At 41.5% G+C, this 6,000-nt stretch overlaps 1 protein-coding gene across 2 annotated transcripts in view; it reads right to left on the reverse strand.

Annotated features, from left to right (window-relative positions):
- hdac4 (histone deacetylase 4) overlaps nt 1-5,102 on the reverse strand; it is a 215,369-nt gene extending 210,267 nt beyond the window's left edge. For both annotated transcript variants that reach the window (XM_036569453.1, XM_036569446.1), the window contains exon 1: nt 4,990-5,102. The gene's annotated coding sequence lies outside the window, so the exon portion shown is untranslated. The remainder of the gene's footprint in view (nt 1-4,989) is intronic.
- Between the last annotated feature and the right edge of the window lie 898 nt (nt 5,103-6,000).

The following is a 6,000-nucleotide window of genomic DNA, read 5'->3' on the forward strand; positions in this document are numbered from 1 at the left end:
AGTTTACAAACTGATGTTGGGTTAACTACAGGGAAAGGAAAAAAACTGCTTTTCTTCTGATATTAAAGCTTCATAATACACAAACATGGAAAATTGATGAGCTGATGATAGGAGGCTAAAAAAGTCAGCACCATGAAAGCACCATGAAGGTACTTCCAAGTACTCCATTTAAAAAATATTGCTGTTGTTGGAACAAAACCTTGTATCTTCAATGTGGTAACTTTACAGGAAAAGGAAAAACCTAATTTAAATTTAATGTAAGTCAATGGAACCAGACCCTCCCAAGTCATTTTGAGTTATTTCCTTTGGTTCGTTCATCACGAAACCTACAGACAGAACAGGCATTTTCGAATTATGTCAAAACCTGAAAAATGACAAAAATTGAGATATGAAGTTTTGTTCCAACAGCAAGAATATACAGTAGTGCATTAACAATCATGCTAAAGCCCAGCCGCTCCTTCAGTGTGTGCTGCTGAGATAGAATCCGTTTAGTTTTAGGTGTTTTTGGTCTTGGTGGTTTCAGCGCCAACCTCATCAGAGCTTAGCAATACTCAGATATTATTCTTATTGTCTGATAACAAAAGCATGAAAAAAGACAAAGCTTCCAAACACTAAACAGAGAACTAAATACTAACAAATACTTGAGTATTAAAATTATTCATGCCAGCCCTAACAAAAAAAAAGTTTTATTATTCCAAACCAGCCAAGGGAAGTCTTTTTGTTATGGCATTTAAATGTGCTAACACTAAAACTAGAACCAGTGCAGAGGAACTGCTGGCCTTTATTTTTCTCCCTCACTTTCCATAACACAGTTTAATGAATACCTGAATGGTGATTTCAGTATTTGAAAACCAGCACCTGGAACAGTTAACCAAGCACTCGAATCTCCATGCACACCCTACTTGCAAGGATATGTAGTGAAATAATTCTGGAGTCTAGAAAAACATTCTTCAGAACTAATAAGGAAAAATGAACAATACATAAATGATACCTTTTTTTGTAGAGCTAAAAGTTAACCTAACAGAACAAGACTGTATTTTAACTCACGCTTTACATCATCCCAGAATATGGAACAGTGAATTCTCTACCAATTCATCTTCTCAATGAATGAGCCATGAGAAGCTCCTGTCAGCAGCCACTACAAGTCATCACAGTAGGTGATGTGGCTTTCTGACAGGCAGGACTATTATCACCGCAGAACCTGTAATCAGTCAGACAGAGGAATTCATATCATTTATTAACAATGATAATTTAGCTAGCTGGCATTTGGTGGAAGTCTCATGTTACACCAACAGGGTTGGTCAACATGTCATTTAGCAAGACTTCAAAATACTACCAGTAGGTATTTCAGAGGGCAGATAAGAGAAGTTGGGAACCTTTCATAAAGGGGTGAAAAAACACTGCTTTTATATTTTGGTGTTGAGGTCATGAAGGGATAGAAACTACTCGAGCACCTTCAAAGGAAAAAGGAACATACTACTGAAATATGAGCACAATTCAGCTCAGTTATTTTTAACAGATCAGTACAATTCAGATTAAGCCAGCACAAACCCTGGGCCTCATTCTCCAATATGAGTTTTTTTCTTAAATTTGTTCTTAAGAAATGTCCTAAGAAAAAGTCATGACGTGTTCTTAAAGCGCAGAACTGTTCTCACCTTTGTGCTCTTGAGTGAGCATAGATTCTGTTCTTACCTAAGAACAAATCCCAAATTGGAGAACACTGGTAAATGCCAGAATCTTCATGAAAACTGCACAAGTGGGTTTTGAGAAGAAATTTCTTCTTAAGAATGGTTGGTGAATGAGGCCTGTTATTTTTTTCTTCTGACTTACTGCAAATCTATAAATTCCATTTTTTAAACTCTAATGTAGTCATTTCTAACTTTGTCATTCCAAGTCCTAAAGGAAGCAGCATCATGGATCCTTACTTTCCTACCCTGAGCGGCTAGGAAAAGCGAGTGAGAGCTTAATTAAATGCAATCGAGCAACTGCAGAGCATCTGGCGTGACAAACCCCAGTGTAAACACAGCCCAGTGGTAGCCTCTGGTTCTTTTAGCTAGAGAGCATGCAGGGTCACATCACCTAGATGGCAGGCCAGATGATGGCCACAGCACATTAGACACTGACAGTCAGCTTTCATTAGACAAACAATCTAAACAAACAAGCGCTTCATAATTGCAGTCTTGGGGAAGTTTTTGGCTGCTGCGCATTGCCAAATGAATGTAAGCTTGGCCAAGTTCTGAGAGAGCACAAGGGAAGAGTAAAGGCACACTTTCCAACAGCACACAGTGCGGCTGGTACTGATCAAGTCCAAACGTCTAAAGGGACTGTATGTAGCCTAGCAGGTTCACTAGATGAATCTGTCCGATTTCACACCGTAATTTATTACCAACGCAGCCAAGCAGCATAGTCGGCCACACAAAAGCTCAAGGGTCCTTAATAATTATTTTCTAACCAACACTGCCAAAACGAGTTTTAAATAATCCTCATATTTAGCCTTGTCATTAGACGTGTGCCACTGCACCCCATCCAGCCACCTTTATCACGTTAAATTCCACTATGCAAGCCTTTATCAGGCTTCTCCCACCACACAGCATAAACGAACGTCTCTCCAGTCCAGCTATCTCTCCCTCTCTCAACCACAGATACAACACGGAGTGCAATCTGGCAACCTCCATGAATCAGCCAGCACTGTTAATTATGCACCCTGAGGAACAGAATTGATTAGCGAGGCCCTCAAACTGATGTAAATTGTTATTCAGGCCTATAAAAAGCGTGGGCCTACACACCGCCGCACAGTCACATTCACAAGGCAGGGTCGTTATTCAGGACTCACGCTTACTCTCTGTGCCAAGTTCTTGGAAGGCTGCTTTGACCTTCTTCCTGTGAGGCCTGGAATTTACAAGGACTGAGCGCCGGACCTTGGGAAGTGGAATGTGAACGGGCTCGCTTCCGACAGGCTCTGATTACAGGGTGGGTTAATACAGCTACGCATGAACCTGCATGTTGAAAGTGCCGCCCCTGTACCTGTTTTCATCAACAATTTTACAGCACAAGTGCTGATATGGGATCAGATTCCATCCATGCTTACATTCACAAAAAAACACCTCAGGCAAGCACACAGTGTATACCAGCACGGCACCGATGTACTAGATTACACCAGAGCGCCTTTGTAATGCCTTATAATAACCATGAGCTTTTATTATCAGTGCTATGGCCCAGTGAAAAGTAACACTCCCGTCACAAACCCCTTTCAAATTTAACAATCGGCATACCTCAGCATAAATGGTTTTACATTAAAGGAAAAGAAAGTCGAATGTACAGCTAAAACATTTTCACCACAGTCACTGCATATTAGCTAAAGTTAATCCAGCAGGAGCGTATGCTGTTATTACTTCAGTGTGTTTGTGTGTGCATATGTCCTCTTAGGAGCGCAGGGAACTATAACCAGGTCACGACCCTGGAGTATCTAACTAAGTTATAAAACCTTAACAGAAAGCCCCTTCCAGGTATCAGTTTAAATATTACTCTGAAATCCCCTCACGCCCTGAAAAACATGTATATCTTCTGACTGTAACCATAAAATCCATGTTCCCATTCCATTCACAAAAACAAGTGCAGCTACAGTTGAGCCAACACAAAGTAGTGAGTAACACGCTGTAGACCAGAGCTTTTCATTTGATTTGGCACAAAAGAAAGTTGTCTTAACCCCACATCCTCAGAAAAAACATTCTTATACTATATCTAACGTAATAAATTCATATTTTAACTTAAAAAATGTAGTAGCGCTGAAATGCAGCTGCAGCATAGACGTATTTTAGCAACAAATGCAGTGTATGGCTATATATATGTATGTGTGTGTGTGTGTGTGTGTGTGTGTGTGTGTATAATCACTGTCCAAAGAAAAACATGCATGTTCATTTTTGTTGCTTTCTAAATCATTTGAACACAGTAGCTGTCCTTTACATTATGTAAACATTTCATGATGAATGACCAATAGAAATGCCCCAGAATCACTTGGAATAAAATGTTTTTGGATTAATTTACATTGAAAGTTAAGACAGTTTTGCCCTCTTCTGTAAACTTACCATTTTGGAGATGCATGTTTTTCTTTGGACAGCGACGATATATGAGAGAGAGAGATACATAATATATAAATACACATACATACATTTAGAGAGAGAGAGAGAGAGAGAGAGAAAGAGAAAGAGAGAGAGAGAGAGAGAGCGAGCAAGAGACAGGGAGAGAGAAAGACCGAGAGAATAAGAAAGGATTCATGCAAAGTGTCATAAATGCACTCAAATGTCTCTTTGAGTGGTCATAGTTCTTTATCTATTGTACACAAGCATTTGCTTTACTACTGTATATTTCAAACAGTGCACTTTGCCCCCCCAAAGACAAAAGTTTGGGCACCCCCGCTTTAGCTTCTTTAGACAGTGTAGCTGTTTGACTTTAGACCGATTAAACAGCATCAGGTCTATTAGAGCTCTTCTTCTCTCCTCTGCGAAAAACTGTTCGAACTGGAGAGGCCAGATGGGCGGCCACAGCGCTGCTGGACATGAATGACAATGTAGGCAATCGGAGCATTTGGCGAAAATTTCATGCGGGTCAGTTTATTTTGTTTGTTCACGGAGGCTGAAGAGAGAAACACGGACAGACTCCTCCGTCAAGTTTGGCGGAGTCGAGTGAGAAAACGAAACGTGAGCCAACTTAACCGCTGGGGAAGCCGCGCGAGCGCGCGCGAGAGACAGACGGGAGGAGAGAGAGAGAGAGAGAGAGAGAGAGAGAGAGAGAGAGAGAGAGAGAGAGAGAAAGAGAGAGAGACACACACACACACACACACACACACACACACACACACACACACACACACGCTGTTGTGATTGTTTCGTCTCGCGCTGGCCCTTCATTAAGTTTTCTCTCCGTCGCACGCGCACAGTGCTCGTGTAGAAATCCTCAGCGCAGTGTGTGTGTGTGAGTGTGTGTGCTCACCTCAGTGCAGTGCAGGGCAGGGCGGCCGCTCCGCTCTTCCTCGCCGCGCTGTGTGTGTTTAATCCCGCTCCGAGAGCGCCAGCGAGAAGCGCCGCTCACGCACACACTCCGCCATACTGGATTCAGGCGGACAGATCACGTGCCCATCTCCACATTTCCTAAAGAGGCGGGGTCACGGAGAGGCCACGCCCCCTCTCTCACACTACGCTTTAAAGGTGCAGTCTGTGATTCCCGTGAACCCCTGACACCCACGCAGCGCTGTACTGTGTCTATCAGCCAAAGGGGGCTGATACAGTCGGGGGAGTTTGTAGTTCTTTTATTTTAGGTTACAGCTGCTCTGTGATCTTCACTCAGAGGAAGGCAGAAGGGATTAATCTTCAAAAGTAAATACGCATAGAACGCATATACCATCTGCAACTCCCCAGCGTTAACACGGTCACAAACCACACGGTTTTACATAGATTACATTTAAATTTGCATATATTAAAATAATTTTTCACACTAAAGGCGTACACATTTATTTAAAACATGCATTTGAAGGCTGTGTCTTTCAGCTTGGCAGGAGAAAGCTGTACAATTTGCATGTTATATAAATTATATTTAAAAATATTATACAACACATATATAACACTGAAAATGCTTGTATTTTGCATTTTTAAATTTAATACAAAGTTTTTCGAAGAATCGTAGAATCTTTGAATTTCAGAATGTTTTAGAATTTGGTGCGTCCTTTTTTTCCTTTTCATGAAAGTGTGCGCTCAAGCTGGCATGGACTACTGATTAATAGATAAAATACACCAGAGGGTCATCTAAACTTGTGTTTAATGGAAGGAATAAGACTAAAAAAGCACTGACTTTTTGTACAAAGGCCTTAACATGGTAAATTTCACAAATTTGCTTCAATTTGTACACACACACACACACACATATCTTCTAAGCCGCTTATCCTTCTGGGTCGCGGGGGGAGCTCGAGCCTATCCCAGCAGTTATTGGGTGGAAGGCAGGATACAC

Source organism: Colossoma macropomum, unplaced genomic scaffold, assembly GCF_904425465.1.
Source record: "Colossoma macropomum unplaced genomic scaffold, Colossoma_macropomum, whole genome shotgun sequence".
Lineage (NCBI taxonomy): Eukaryota > Metazoa > Chordata > Actinopteri > Characiformes > Serrasalmidae > Colossoma > Colossoma macropomum.